The 16,681-nt window shown below is 38.1% G+C and overlaps 1 long non-coding RNA gene across 12 annotated transcripts in view; it reads right to left on the bottom strand.

Moving 5' to 3' along the window:
• Positions 1 to 16,681, bottom strand: part of LOC145513671 (uncharacterized) — a 793,767-nt gene that overhangs the window by 447,795 nt on the left and 329,291 nt on the right. The window contains exon 2 of one of the 12 annotated variants that reach the window (XR_014059670.1): positions 1,208 to 5,412. The exons of 10 other annotated variants lie outside the window; for them this stretch is intronic. This is a non-coding gene — a long non-coding RNA (uncharacterized LOC145513671). Of the gene's footprint in view, positions 1 to 1,207; positions 5,413 to 16,681 lie in introns of those variants that run through there. One more of the 12 variants, XR_014059684.1, reaches the window with a different exon arrangement.

Below are 16,681 nucleotides of genomic sequence, written 5' to 3'. Positions count from 1 at the left end.
AAGCCCTCAGTAAATATTCTCTATTACTAATATTACTGTAAAACTGGCAAAATATCACTAATATTTTATCTACAAAATCGATCCCAGTTTGCAGTTGTTCTGCTGCTTTGCGATCTGAGTGATATAAGATTTGATTCTAATTCAGCTACATTTCCTAAATTAACCAACTTATGTGATTAGCATCTCCTAGTTTGTGTGTCTGGGAGTTTTTTTGTGTTTTTTTTCCCCCATAATTATCTTTTCTCTTCCCTCTTGAACAATATTGCCACCCACATAGTTTTTCAAATTACAGCTTTCATAGCCTTAGCTTATAAAACTGCTCAAATGACCACCTATTTTTTTTAATCACAGAACATGAAAAAATCCTTGGGGGGGGGGGCAAGTCTTTTCCTCCATCGGGTATGAAGGTCCATCCCAGAACAAAAAGGGAAAGCAACCAGTTTGACACAAGCTTTGCCCCATCCTCTTCCTCTCATTCCCAGCTACTTCCTCAATTACTCTCCATCAGGGCTGTGTGACTGATGAAATTACTAATTTCAAAAGTCATGCTGATCTTTGAATTCAGTGAAAGTGAATCAGATATGCTTCCAACCCATTCACTCTCTAACCACGAACACTGAGGTCGAGCAGGTACCCTGGCAGATGTAGAGACCAATCTGGGTTGTAGAATATGAGATGCTGAAAACTCAGAAATGAATACAGCTCATTCTCTTATAACCATATGGGTTCCTGCCAGGTTCATCTTGGCAGGTGGAGCATAAAAGAAAAAGGCAAAAGGAAACTTTCTTCATGTCAAAATTTACAATTATAACTAGTCACAGAGAGCAGAGCACAGTGCACCCAAAACAGCACTATTTGTTTATACTCCATCACTCCCATCACCCTTCCCCTTCTCTGCTTCAATTCAACTTTTTAAAGAAGATAAAATCTTAATGCTGGAATTTACCAACAAAATATATTTCACTTCAGATGAAAATCAGCAAGATTGCTGGTTCTTTCATCAATTGTATAGATACCCCACTGAGTAACAAGTTTAATGGATGACACAAAAATGGTTTAGGAGACAGATTTTTCTAAAACATTACCATCATCTAGTGCACATTAACATAACTTTCTCAAGCTGTGGAATTAATGAAGAGCTGGAGAGTTTGCTGACTTTTTTTTTTTTAAGATGGCCTTAAAAGAAGATTCCACATACAGCGAGGTCTTTTCTTTTGTGTGGAGTAAGATCTTATACTTTAAAAGCTGTTATTTTTCCCTAGCAAAAAAATAAATAAAATTAAAAGCTGCTGCCTCAGTTTCCTGGACTCTGAGCAACCATCCACTTTGATGAAATCAGTCACCAAGAATGTCACAGTCTCTTTCTACATACCTCTATGTATAAGTTACAAGACACAATTCTTCCTGAAACTGGAAATTTTTAAGTGTTTCTGTTATAAAAAATTGAAATGTCTTCATAAAACGTTTCCTGAGCTTCTAGCATATTATTTGGGACTGAGTAATTATGTTACAGTAATTATCTCATTTAATGAACCCATGATCCTTTGGGAGGGACCCTGTGATTTTCTCCATTTTCTCAACTGAAGCATTTGAGCCTTGGGAGGTATATCCCAGTGTTAACTAGCGTGTCCCAAAAATGAAAAAGGAAAACTGTAATCAGGTCTGATTCTAAAGCCCACGTACTTAACCACTAAGCTAAATTTGTTGAAAGGAGAAAAATAAAAATAATTATAGGCATATCTGGGAGACATTGCAGATTTTGCTTCAGACTACCACAAAAAAGTAAATGCAGCAAAAAAGAGTGTCACGCAAAATGTTTGGTTTCCCAGTCCATCCATATAACAGTTATGTTTGGGACTTCCCTGGTGGTCCAGTGGTGAAGAAGCCACCTGCCAATGCAAGGGACATGGGTTCGAACTCTGGTCTGGGAAGATCCCACATGCTGCGGAGTGGCTGAGCCCACATGCCCCAACTACTGAAGCCCGAGCTCTGGAGCCTGGGAACCACAGCTACTGAAGCCTGCCTTCCTATACCCCATGAACCACAATGAGAGAAGCTACTGCAATGAGAAGTCCACGCAGTGCATCAAAAAGTAGCCCCCACTCTCTGCAACTAGAAAGAAAAAAAGACTGAACAAAAAAAAAACAAAAACCCAGAGCAGTCAAAAATAAAATAAATATTTTTCAAAAGTTATGCTTACACTATACCCTAGTCCATTAAGGGTGGTAGAACAGTGTGTCTAAATAAACAATGTACAAAGCTTAATTTAAAAATACTTTATTGCTAAAAAAATGTTAACCTTCATTTGCGCCTTTAGTGAGTCATAGCAGTAAATCAACCATCACTGATCACAGGTCACCATTACAAATATAAGAATAATGAAAAAGCTTGAAATAGTTCGAGAATTACCAAAATGTAACAAAGATATAGGAACTGAGCAAATGACGTTGGAAAAATGGAACCTAAAGACATGCTCATTGCAGGGTTGCTGCAAAACTTCAACTTGCTTAATTAAAAGAAGAAAAAAAAAAAGCAATATTTGCAAAGCACAATAAAGCAAAGTGCAATAAAACAAGGTGTGTCTGTCTATATGCAGAGTTTGACTCATTATCAGCTCAAAGACTGTATTAATAAAAATCACCTACAAATATTTCTAAGGTATGAACATTAAGGGGAGAGTTAATGTGAAAGAAAAGGGATAACGGAGACATGATGAAATGAAATCAGACAAGGATGAAGTCTATCTGTATCAAGTGCCCCATCCCTTCCTGTGTGAAAAATAGCCATGCTGTGAAGAGAATAAAGAACTCTCTGTCTCCAAATGCAAAAGACAAAGCATCAAGCATCTGAAGCTGGGTGTTGTAGCTGCCACTTTTCTTCCTGTTTCCCTGCTTCAGGGTCCAATTAAAATAGAAAAAGGCTCGAGTTTGTGTTTTTCCATTACAAATAGCTATCTATTATTCACGTTGAATTCTCTAGGCATACAGACAGTTGGGCTTGTGGGAAGGAACAGGCAAGGAGATCAGTGACTGCCATCTGCTCAGATCATAAGAGCAGCTTGTCAACAGAGCTTAATAAAGTTGCTTCTTCCCATCAATACTTATCAACTGTTGGGACTGCAGGCCACTGAACCCAGTGCAAAGTCAGGTTGGCCAGAGCTTGATGGAGTTCCTTTAAAATCTCTCCTCTCTGCAAGTATCGGTGTCATAGCTTTTAGTGTGGTCCACTAGACATCAAACACCCCTGTTACTGTGTTGGAATTATATGGAAAGCATATAATTCCATCAATAGCTGGAGACATGGGAGTGTCCCAAGTGCTAACAAAGTAGCCAAGTAAGTCAGTATTTGTGTGTTTTGACTGACTGTAAAGTGCTAATCAAATGTAAGGTAGCATTCGGATACAGATTGTATTCCTACCGTAACATCTTCTCAACAACTGGATGACAGTTATTGACATAGTTCTGTAGCATGTCAGCAGAACAGTTTTCAGGTAACAATATGGTGCCCCAAATATTTTCTCAAAGATCTCAAAGTTAGGAAGTAGTATAGCCTGGAATTAGAAGTCTTTCTCCATCCCAGCAGCTTTTCCACTGTATCATGGCTCTCTCATCTTGGTTGTTTTTTGTTGCTCCATAGATATCCTTAAACAAAATTTTGTTTGATAAAGGGTGGCAGAATATGCTACCCCCAAATTTGCCACTTTAGTATAAGAATTATTTTGAGCGAAAGTCAGTTGACAAGCAGCAGATATTAATACAAGTTCTTTGTCCTCCCATTTGCCTAAAAATAGAACATAAATTTCTAAAGGGTCTCCCTCTCTCTTCTCTACCAAAAAGGGGAGGAGTCAATCACTGGAGAAAACTCTAGACACATATCATCTGAGAGACAGAACCAGAAGAATCTATATTGCAATTTTACCACCTAGTCCTTAATGTCCATGAGTTTCCCCATACATTTATCTTTCCATTGTTCACTGCCCTTGGAAGCCTCAAAACCTGCCCTTTGTCTTATCAATTCTCTATGAATTTATGATTCTTTGTTAAGATGCTATATAATAAGCTCAGGTTCTAACCACCTCTTTAAATTACTTGCCACTGAAGCTCTCCCATGAGGATATACACTGCATACATTAATAAACTATTTGCTGTTCTTTGTTACTCTGCCTTTGTCAGTCTATCTTGCATGACCCCAGCCAAGGAACCTAAAATGGGAAGAGGAAAAAAACATTTCCTCCCCAACATTTACATAGTCTATATCAGTAATATTAAACAATCTCCTGGATATATCGCCTGATGCTGGTTTATTAATTAAGAACAACAAAAGCTTTAAGTATTCCAGGTTTTTTACCAGCCTGCTATTTTGGAATTGGCCCATGCATGCTTATAAATGTCATACCCACTTCTTTTCATGTCATATTTTTCATACCACACAGCCAAGAATTTCTTCATATTTACCTAAAACCAACTAGTTCAATCCCCCCATTCTCTCAAAATCTGAAGAAGCCCTGATGAAAAAATAACATCTCAGAGGAAGAACATATTCAGTTTTCCTGAAAGCCACTGCCTAGCTTTCTGTCGCTATGTTGCAGTATCTCTGAATATGTTGGTTTATGGGCCTATTTTAACCTCATCATATTAAAAACTACCTGCAGTCTGTGTACTTTATTAAAGCCAAGCTCCTCTTGTCTACCTTTTCTGTCCAGGTGAGAACTGACAATCTTAAAACCGGAATGACCCAAATATCTGAGCCAGAATTCCCTTTCTTTAAAAATTACTCACATGTGTCCCAAACCGTTGGTGAACTCGCGTTGAGTGGCTCTTGGATTTCTTCATGTAGTTAGTCCCTACACTCCAAGCAATTGACTTATGGGTAATGTGGTGTAAAGCTTGCTTTCCAATCAGACTGCTTGTTTCAATTCCAACCTTAGTCAGTGGTGACTGAATGTCATCACCTATAGATTGATTTTTGATCCTACAATGCCACAAACCATTCATCTCAGAATGGTTCCAAGGAGGTGACCATCAGCATCTCAAAAACCACGACCAGCAGCATATTTCATCAATAATACATGCAATATTTTCTTTAAAAACCTGAAATGAATCCAAGTTCTCCCAAACCTCAAGCCAAGTCCAGATGCATGGAAAATGTTAGTGATTTTTTCCTCATAATTGGCTCTGTTTCATGCATACTTTGCAAAGATTTAGGTTTTCGGGTAAATAATGTATGTGGTGGTTCCATGTGGTGGCAACGAAAAAGCCAGGTGAAAACAAGAAAGTTGTGGATGAATTTTCTTTTCCATTCACAGATCTGTTCAAATCCAGACGATTCTGGGGTGTGATTTTGTGGGAACAACAACAACGAAAATGTGCAGATAACCAGAAACACTCAGAATTCCTGAAACTCAGTCAGCTGCTGTGAAGAAAGAAAAAATGAAAACTGTGATCTGCACTAAGGAAGGTCTTCCTTTTGTTAGTAGCTCAGTCGTGTCTGACTCTATGCGACCCCATGGACCGTATAGCCTGCCAGGCTTCTCTGTCCATGGAATTTTCCAGGGAAGAATACCAGAGTGGATAGCCATTTCTTTCTCCAGGGGATCCTCCGACCCAGGGATCAAGCACAGGTCTCCTGCACTGCAAGCAGATTCTTTAACCGTGAGCCACTAGGGGAGTCCTTTGAGGTTATTAACCAAACTGAAGGTCTATAAACCAGAACAGGATGCAAATGTGAAAAGAGGAACAGAGCTGTAAAGGAAAGTTTATTTTTCACATATTCATTGTGAGACAGGCTATTCTAATATTGCTACTTGCAGTTTATACTAAAACTTTATAATATTTACAAAGGAAGGAAGGAAAAGAATTTTTAGCACACTCTGCCATTTATGGTACTCTTAATAAAAAGATATTGAGATGATTTTTGCTCAGGCAATCAAAAAAACTGGTTTAAAAGATCATAAAAATTTATACAAACACAGATTGAGCATTTTGTTTTACCTTGAACACATAAATAAACATTCATTCAGCTATCTTTTGCTAAAGTTCAAGACTTTGTCTTTGAGACTGTCTCCAGTAATTAAAATTTTAGCTCACCTTTCTCATATAAAACCACATGTATTACATCAACCAAAATTCCCAGTTTTAATTTCACTAAAGAGAAAATGAGATCTTAAGCAATTCAAGAGAAATCTGAATTTGACATCCTCCTCGATATTTATTTTTCTCCAGTCTTTTAAAAAGCTCTTACCAACATCTAACTTGACTTGAATTATTTTAAACAATTTGCCTTTAGCAAGTCTTTAAAAAGCTTTCACCTTAGCTTTATAGAAATAAGTTCTCTAACATTCATTGGCTACTATCAGGTAAAGTAAATTGTGTAATCAGAATAATGGACAAAACTGACACCCAAGTATGGAAACAAAGACAACTGACTCTTTGTACATTTATGACCCAACTGGTGGGAGCCATTGGTGAGTTCAGCTTTCAGAAATATTCAGTATACTGAGGCATCAATCATCTGTTCTTATCTATCACCTATTGCCATAACACTGCTTCAATAACAAACACATAACTATTTGTTTTACATGAACAAATATTTATATTTCTCACTCACAAGTTTCTGGGCCTTTTGGGTTCAGCTGAACTGGACTCCAGGCTGCAAGACAGGATCAAGGCATGCTCTGCTATCTCATTCTGTGTCCCAAACTGAAAGGGTAGTAACTGCCTGGGCCTGTCTTTTTGTAGTGATAGAAGAAGGACAAAAGGGTCAAGCTACTCCATACAAATGCATTTCAAGCCTCTTGTTATGTTAAATCTACTAATATCGCCTTGACCAAAATACGTCATATGTCTAAGTTCAAAGTCATGAGGCAGGCAAGTATACGCCATCCACCATGATGCCATGTCAAGAGAATGGCTGCATAATTCTACAAGAGGGAAAGACTTACAACCAATAACTGCAATGTTTTACATAAGAAAGAAGAATGTTTAATCCAAGGAATCTATTAGGTAGAAGACAAGAGAGACTCTATTAGACTCAGCTCCAAGTGAACTAATGAACATAATAAACTCTGCATGTGCTTCTCGGTTCATTCATTCACCAACCCATACAACCAATACAGATATATTGTTTCTTCTATGTGCTAGGTACTCTTGAGAGACAGGAAACGAATAAGTAAAGAATTACTTTTGTCCTTAAGGACCTGATGGATTTTCTCGGCTGAGAGATATAGTTCAGATTAGACAGTGAAAGAGAAAAATCTGGTTCTTTGATGTTTAATGCCTTTAAAAAAACAATGGACTTATGTTCCTAAGTATGGTTCTATAAGAACTAGTAATAAAATTACCTAACAGGTTCTGACTATTGCTAGTAGCAAATAACTACACATTGCCTTTTATCTCTATCCTTTCAGACAGTCACATCTGATACGTGAAGTGTGAGAAAGCAAAGAAATGTAATACATTCCCTAAGACTAGGACATTGTAGCGCTCATCAGAGGAAGGCGCGTGAACAACACCAAATCAATAAACACCATTCAGCAAAAGACAGAAAAGTTTGACAATAAAAGAGCCGGGCAATTACTATCCTAGAGATATTTATTTTTCTCTACGTGCAGATAAATGTTAAGTATATTAGGAATGTTATTCAGGGTAACTATACAAGCTATAGTGGAAAGAATACCATATCATCTACGAGTCTTCCATTTCAACTTCCTTAAAGTGGATTAAGAATATAGACACTCAGGAAAGACACTGACTATAGAATTCTTGGGATTCTTCTGCTACAACGAGCACTATGATCTTTGGCAAATCAGCTAGTATTTCTAGACGTTGTTTTTCCTAGAGAGTTTCTCTGACTGCTCTTCCCCTCCCAAGGTTGGGATAGATAGGACCCCTTGATTCCTTTATATGTTAATCCTATCTCTATTGCCTTGCCTTCTATTATACAATGTTCTATAATCATCACAGATATATTTGCCTCTAGCACTACTAAACTCCTTGAGATCAGAATCAACGTATTATGCATTTTTGTAGAATAAATCCAGGAAATAAGACTTTCTGATGATTCGTCTAAAACACTTCACAACTCTACTACAGACTCCTCTGACGTTGGGGAAAATCTGTTAAATTTATTTTGACTGAGGAAATTCCAACATTTGCCTGAGAACAAACCTCCCTTTCTGCCCAATGAAGTATAATAATTTCTACCATAGGACCCAAATTCAATAGGGTAAGCTGATATTTTATTCTTCAGCACTGCATTTAAATCTTGGCCTGGTTATACAACTCTGAAAATAAAACTCAGTTTGCTATTTTTGGATTGTTGAAAATTAACAAAAATGAACAAAGATAAAAATCTTGATGTTTCCTTGATTTGCAGTAATTCTCTCAAACCCAAGTGTTTTCAACAGACCATTGTTATGACCTAGAGAAAATGAGTGTAAATGAAGGTTTCATTTGATCTAAGATTTTTTTTGTTTTAATTTTATAGTTTGAGAAAACAGAGATCCTGAGAGGTAAAGTGGCTTTCACAGGTTACCATGAGTCTCATAAACAAGAGGCTCAGAACATATATAAGTCTAAAGTGTAGTTAATTTTTTTATAGATAAATTACTCAGTATTTTCCTTCTTTGCATGCCACATTTGTGTGTGTGCTCAGTTGTGTCGTACTCTTTATAACTCCATGGACTGTACCCCACCAGACTCCTCTGTCCATGGGGACTCTCCAGGCAAGAACACTGGAGTGGGTAGCCTTTCCCTTCTCCAGGGGATCATCCCTACCCAGGGATCAAACCTGAGTCGCTTGCATCTCCTGTGCTGGCAGGTAGATTCTTTACCACTAGCACCAGCTGGGAAGCCCCCACCCTTCCTTTTATTTGCCACCCTAAAAACATCCCACACACATCCCTCAATCCAGAACTCTCTACTTTCATTAATTAAGACCTGTGTAATGATGGGTAGGCTACTTAACTTCTTTTGTTCCAATTCTAATAATGAACATGGCTTATATGATTTTCAAAAAAAAAAATTATATACAGTTCAGGCAGTAGAGAATTTAGACTGGGATCTGGAAATATGTTATAGAAATAGGCCTTAAGGTGTATATATACATATCTATATATAAAATGCTTCCCTGGTGGCTTAGTGGTAAAGAATCTGCCAGCAATGCTGGAGACCTGGATTAGATCCCTGGGTCAGGAATATACCCTGGAGAAGGAAATGGCAACCCACTCCAGTATTCTTGCCTGGGAAATCCCAAGGACCGATGAGCCTGGTGGGCTACAGTCCATGGAGTCACAAAAGTGTTGGACATGACTTAGTGACTAAACAACAACAAGAATAACTATGTGTGTGTGTGTGCATAGAGAAAGACATATACATAAAGATATATACAAATATGTATCTTTGACATAAAGATAACTCAGAAGGCTTAGATTTTGCTGGAGAGACTTTTTTCCCTCTAAATTAGGAGTGACTGAGATGCTGGAGTTTGGGGAACAGGATAGACATTACTGTTGCATTCAAATATGACCAAAGTCTGTCACTGATGTATTACAAAAGGGCTACCAAAAGCTGACTGGAGAAGGAAATGGCAGCCCACTCCAGTGTTCTTGCCTGGAGAATCCCAGGGACAGGGGAGCCTGGTGGGAGGCCGTCTATGGGGTCGCAAAGAGTCGGACACAACTGAAGCAACTTAGCAGCAGCAGAAGCACCAAAAGCTGAAAGCTCTTATAAATAAGGTGAGATAATTTAAATTATTCCAGGGAACAGACTGTCAGAAAGAGAGAAAAGGGAGAAATTTTGCATATATATACATGTATACTCATTTCTTTTGTTAATTCATTTTCAAAACTCATATACTAATCAATTTATTTTTAATATAATACCCATTTTCAGGAGAATTGGTAATGAAACAGAAATGCTGATCTTTTAAGAACTTGTTTTGGTGGTTTGTTCTGATAAGATAATAAAAGTCTTATAAGTGAGTACTTTTGACATAGACTTGAGAATTTATTCCAAATAATATGATTCGTGTGCAAGAAATACTTAGTATAACATTGTAATAAAAAAAAAACTGGAAATCCTTTAAATGTGCAAAAGCAGTAGCACTGATTTAGCAGCAGAGCAACAGTTATCATCAGTCTCCTGAAACCCTTGAGTAGAGATCTCTTCTTTAGTCTATGCTGCATCCTCTCATCTGAGCCATAAAGATACCCCAAAGGGAAGGGCTCGTTGTCACTTCCCAACTTCTCATTTGATAAACAAGAAACTGATGGCAAAGATGTTGAGCGAATCATCCACGTGTGCAGCCATTTGCAGTCACCATAGTTTCTCTTTACATAGTACAGGTGTCACGGTTCTCAATCTTCGTGTCTAGCCCAACGGTAACCAATTTCACACTTTTTCTATTGCAGCCTTATGATGTGGGAAAGATACCTGGTTTCTACTGGCAGCATTTCTCTTCTTAGATTAGTTCCCAGAAGGAAAATTAACATCACCCATGTATTTGAAAAATTAACCTACTTTTTTGGTTGTTGATAGGTACAAAGACATGATCACATTGCACTGATCCACTCAGACTGTTCCCCAAAGGCTTTTATAATGCCTGGTAAATCTGGACTCAGTTTGTGGTTTATAAAAAGCAAAATCCCTGGCTTTTCTCATAAAACAAAGTAGGAAGCTTTTCTTTGCTCTGTCTTAACTAGTATTCTTGGTACAAAAGTAAGCATGCCTTTAAGTAGACCACATAAAATGTTTACCTCGCAAACTCCTATTCCATACTTCAACTCCTGAGCAATCATGTTTTCCAGGACACTGTTCCATAGAGGGTTAAAATAAATATTTTGCATGGCGCCTGAAGTCATTTGCAAAGCCCAGTAATCATTTCAGGTAATGGGAAAATAATGGACGAAGCTCTGGAACTAAGCCACTCAATTCATCTTTTGAGGCTAACATGTGCAAATTTGTTAGCTGAGTTCTGCTGCTTTTAAGGCACAGTAATTTAGACGATTGTTTAAATCTTTCTAACTACGTAAGTATTTAAAAGGTATTTGTATATCTGAAGACCAGAAGACCTGTAACAAATCACACAGAAAACAACTGCTAATTTATTGAGTAAGAAGGAATAGCTTTAGAGATCATAAGATCTTATAACCTATGTGAGTTCAAGAACACACCACAAAGATCACCAAATCCCTGGAGTGATTTGCAATTGGTTATACTGCTGTAGAAGGCATAAATAGCTATCTTCCCCTGAAGCATCTGATTCTACTTCCTTAAAGTGTTCAACCACCTAACCCACTCCTCTGCCTGAAGGCCTCCCTGCATACATCTGTTCTTCTTCCGTCTGCTCTGAAAGCAGGTTAAGCCCTCTGGGTTATGTAGTACCTGCAGTATAACCTGATCACAATTTGATATAAGCTCATTACCAAAAAGTCTTCATGACAACCCTGCCTGATCCCCCCTCAAAACCCACTGTCCACACGGAGAGGTGTTTCATCTAAAACCCTTCCTTGTTTATTACTATTTTCCAGCATTAAAGCCTGTAAGCACCCAAAAGGGATGATTTCTTGGCTGTGATAGCTCATTTCAAATGCACTCCATAATTAACAACTTTGAAAGCAAAGAGGTAAATTTTGTCATGTGTATTATTAAAACAGAGTGAGATCTCCCAGGACCAAATTAGGCGCCTGATTAAAAATGTCCGTCTTGAAAGAAACAAGAAGGTAAGGAGGTGTGCCCTCAGCAATCCCAAATAACACCCTGACTGAGCCCCAGGCCAAGCCACATGGAGAGACACAGACCAGGGGCCGCCCTGGTGAATGGGACTCAAGTGTCCCCACTGGAGCGCAGGTCACCCGGAATCGACTTCAAGAGGGCAATCTGAAAGTGAAGAGATGAAGGCTTGGGACGAAAGCCCTGATAGGTAAGAAACCATGGTGGAATGAAAAAAAGACAGTAATAACTGAAAATGCATTCATTCTTCAGCAAATCATTTTTGTTTTCAAGCACTGTGTTAACTGCTGCCTTTTAGGTTTCCAGCTTTTTCTCTGCCTTCCTTGACCTTGACTAAGACTCCTACCACCTCCTTGCCTCTGTTTCTTCGAGTGTAAATTGAGGGGGGTGGGAAGAAATGAATACAAAGGAAACTCTTTCATGATTTTGAAAAAAGAATGGAAGTTTAAAATCTATCTAAACTTTTATGTTGTTGTGGGATGCAGTATATTTTAATCTAACTACACTCAAATTGATTTCATAAAGGCTTTTTAAACTCTAACTCCCTGTGAAATTTATAGAATTATATAAAATAATGCCTGAGAAGTGCTACACGGCCATCAAAAGCATGGCAAACATGACTGTCGTTTCAGGGGAGGAAAATTCTAAAATTCTGATGCCCAAGAGAGATGAGGACAACCAAGCAGCCTCTTAACTTGCTGGTGACTGTGGCAGGCAGGAGAGAATTGAACAAGTTTGGCAAAGCAGCTTCGTGGCACTCTGCCAAGACTGGGCTCCATGCACCCCACATCCAGAGACGGTCCTTTGTTTAAACAGGCCCATCTCTCTGGAGTTACTTTTGCCCTTTCTCTTTTTCTCCTAAGGCAGTGTGTTTGGTTGGCAGAAAAATTTTTCTGCAAATGAAGGCAGCTACCAAGCACACACATATCCTAAAATTCAATTTAAGTTAAAAAATAAAAGAAAACACGATGATATAAGTACTCCCAAAGAGAGTCTATCTACCTTAATGAGCATGCCGACTGTGGTCAAGTTAAAACTGTTGGGAATCATAATTCAGAATTGTCTACTCCATTGAAATTCTCCAGGGCCAAATTGCCATAAAGATCTTTCTTATACTGAAATTCCATCTTTCCAGAAGGTAAAGAACAATGTCTTTATACCCAAAGTAAAAAATTTGAAGAGAAGAATTTCAAGATGACCTTGGATATGTCATTTCATATGAATGCATCTCAGCAACACAATGAAAGTTTTTGGAACTCTGAGTCCTTGCCAGCACAAACACTGTATGATTCTGTTGTACAGGTGCTAACTGGTAATTGAGGACTATATAAGTCACACAGGAGTAAGAAGGAACCACTACGGAAAGACAGTTCAAAGCGTACATCTCAGATCTCCTTCAACATACTGGCCAACAGGTTTATTTTCTTGGATTTTTGCGTCTTAGCTGTCAACACATACTGCTACTTCTTCCATGGGATTTTAAAAATAAAAATATTTTTAAATAACCAAACTCTAAAGGAAGGCTTGAAGCTAAAAAGGTGGGAAAAAAAAAAAAGTACTGGTGAATAAAATATGAAGATGACCATTCATTAAAGAAAATTATCTACATGATTACTTTATATTATACTCTGAAAAATTTTTCTTAAAGTTCCTGTTTCAAGATATGGCCCATTCTAGGTTTTATATTCATATGCAAACCTATGTTTTACAGAATCCATAATTAGTGAAGCAAAGCCCCGTGACGTAAGGTAAAATTCAAATAACACAGAATGTGCAAGTAAAACCACCATCAATGACAAGAAAGAGAGTCGAGTCTGTTTTGCTTCTAGTTATTTCAGTTCAGTCGCTCAGTCATGTCCAACTCTTGGCACCCCATGGACGGCTAGTATATTTAGTATATATATTATTTAGTATATATATTTTCCTAATTTTTAGAAATAACTCTTGCCCATGTGATAAAGATTTTGCTATAGCATTAGAGGGAGGAGGAGGAGGAGGAAGAGGTGGAAGAGGAGAAAAAGGAGAAGGAATTGGTATGAGATTGGGAGAATAAAGAGAAGTGAAAAGTCCAGTGACTCAGCGCTGCATTAATTAGCTTTGTGAAAGTGAAAGTCGCTCAGTCGTGTCCGACTCTTTGCAACCCCATAAACTACACAGACCATGGAATTCTACAGGCCAGAATACTGGAGTGGGTAGCCTTTCCCTTCTCCACAGGATCTTCCCAACACAGGGATCAAACCCAAGTCTCATGCATTGCAGTGGATTCTTTATCAGCTGAGCCACAAGGGAAGCCAAATTAGCTTTGTGCTTGACCTTGAATGAGACAGTAGATCTCTCTGAACCTCAGTGCTTCATCCATGGAATTATTTGGCCAGATTATTAATGATTATGGAGTTTACCATTCCTTCCAACTCAAACATAAATGACTAGAAAATAGTTATGATGTGAATGTGGGAATGTAAAATAACTTACAGTCCCAAGTTGTGATCTTTTTAAGATCAAGAAACATTTTGGTGGTCTTGGGGCAGAAAATAGTTGGTTGCTTGCATGTTCTGAACCTGCTATTAACTACTTTTTCTCTTCACCCTGTCAGCTCCAGGGGAAAACATTTTGCCTTAGCCCCTTCCTAAATTCTGAATTCACAATACTTTGCTAAAAGGTCATCAAAGTTGCCTTATTCCTTTATGTAGGTACCCAGAAACAATTATTCAAATGTTGCCACTTGCAATGAATGGGAAAGCAGCTCTGGAAGAGTTGAGGGAGTTAATACAAAGCTTCTGTCAGTGATCCTAGATGGAGGGGTGATAGGAATCATTGAAATGTAGATAGCAGAGAAAGAACATTTACAAAGCACTCTGAAAGGCTAAGAGGAAGAGAATTATATTAGTGCCAACGAGCATCATTCCATAAAAATTCCCATTGTGGCTGATGAGAAGGAGCTCAAACCTGCAAATAAAACATTTAATTCACACCTGACAGCGATTTTCAGAGTTTGGAACAAGCAATGTTAGTAATTCCATTCGTAGCCCAGGGAAAAACTGTGCAGCAGAATAGAGTGGCAATAAAATAAATGTCTGTGGTTCTCAAAAAAAGAAAAACCAAAGAGAGAGGCCCTCTGGTAAAAAAGAGTAAACCCCATGTTCTGGCCTGAATTCCTCCAACTTTTAATTAGTAGGTTAAGGGGATTACATGTTATTTCTGCACTGGTCTAACACTCACACTAGCACACACACATAGCTGACTCTCATCATTTGTGGATTTGACATTTGTGTTGTTGATCATTCACCAGCAACTTCCAGAGAGGTCTTTGATTTGTGGGGTTCATTTTGGTGAAACCCCAATATGAGTAAGGCTACAGGAGATGAGGGCAGTTACAAAAATGAGTCAGTTAATGACTGTACTTAGTAACTGCTTCTAAATGTGAATTTTCTATTCTCTAGTCCCTCTTTTTGTTTGCATTAATCTCCATGAAGCAATATACAAAATGGTCCCCAAATGGAGAAGAACTATAAGCAAATGATGGATTCACAAACCTGGGCTTTTATTAACCTATATGTTAGGACTGGGGGTGAACAATCACACCCCTTATACCACCACATGTAACCAATTAAAAAACAGAAGATATACACAGATGAAGTATGGAAATATCTTTGGGCGTCAGCATATTGGATTAGAGAATTTTATCTGTTGCCACATTTAGGCTTCCCGCTGTTTTCTTCCTAGAATTAAGCATGCCTACCTGTTGTATCTGGAGGAGGAAATGGCAACCCACTCCGGTATTCTTGTCTGGGAAATCCCATGGACAGAGGAACCTAGCGGGCTACAGTCCATGGGGTCACAAAAGAGTCGGACATGACTTAATGACTAAACAACAACCTGTTATATCAGAGCACTAGACAACAACAGACTGTTACTCTTAGGAACCATGGCCGTAAGAGAAGGAAAACACGCTTGTCCTGAGATCACGATGCTTTGCAAAAAGAGAAGGAGGCTAGGATGAAAGTTTATAAACCCTTTATCTGATGTCAGCAATCAAAATATGTCTTTACTTCCTGGAGAAGGAGTAAGTAAAAGGTAGAAAGTAGGACTAGAAGTATTATTTATTGGAGCATGTGGAAAATTTTCTATTTGAATCAAAAAGTATTCTACATTTCTGTTTTGTTTCCATAAGAACTCACTGAGAGTGTGCTAATAATAATAGCAGGAATAATAATGAAAATAATATTCTGAATCATCCAGAATAGGCTAGGCTATGCTGCAATACTAAACAGCCCTAAAAATCAGTGACATAAAACAACAAAAATTTTACTTCTTGATCACCTTCTATGACCAAAGCAAACTGGTAATGGACAAAAACCCAAGGGCATAAAAAATACAATAAAAAGATGGGCATGAAAGATGCAGATACTCAAAATATTTTTAAATAAGTGATTTAGTTTAAAAAATATTAGAATACAGTTCTATATGGGTCTCTTGAATTTCCACCATCTTGCAAGGAAAGTACTAAAAGCTTGGTTCTGACCTCATAAAAGATATTTACATAGCAAACAGCCTTGGAAGAGAGTAAAAGTTTCTTTCTCTGAAGCAGCAGGAAGGTTTGCTTACAAAACAGTATATTAAAAATAATATCTCCCTCCAGGGAGAATGGGAAGACTTGTTTGCAGTCCATTATAAAAGGTTTGAATTTCCCAAGTTGGAGATCCCTGGCTATGACATAAACTCACTGCATGTCAATATCCAGCCAAATTGCTCCTCAGCACCTCTGTGGGACATGAAGAGAGGGGAACAATGCAACCGTGAAACACATGCATCTTGCTACACTGTATTTAACAATGACTTACTTCTATGGCCCAAGAGTCTTGTGTATTCTCTGAGGATCCATACAACTATGGCATGCTACCTTGTTAGCTTGCAAATGGGGTAAAACCTTAGATCTTTCCAAGTTCATGGCA

This window comes from Giraffa tippelskirchi, chromosome 7 (assembly GCF_054371585.1).
Source record: "Giraffa tippelskirchi isolate mGirTip1 chromosome 7, T2T-mGirTip1v1.2.pri, whole genome shotgun sequence".
Classification (NCBI taxonomy): Eukaryota; Metazoa; Chordata; class Mammalia; order Artiodactyla; family Giraffidae; genus Giraffa; species Giraffa tippelskirchi.
This window is presented reverse-complemented; position numbering and strand designations above follow the sequence as displayed.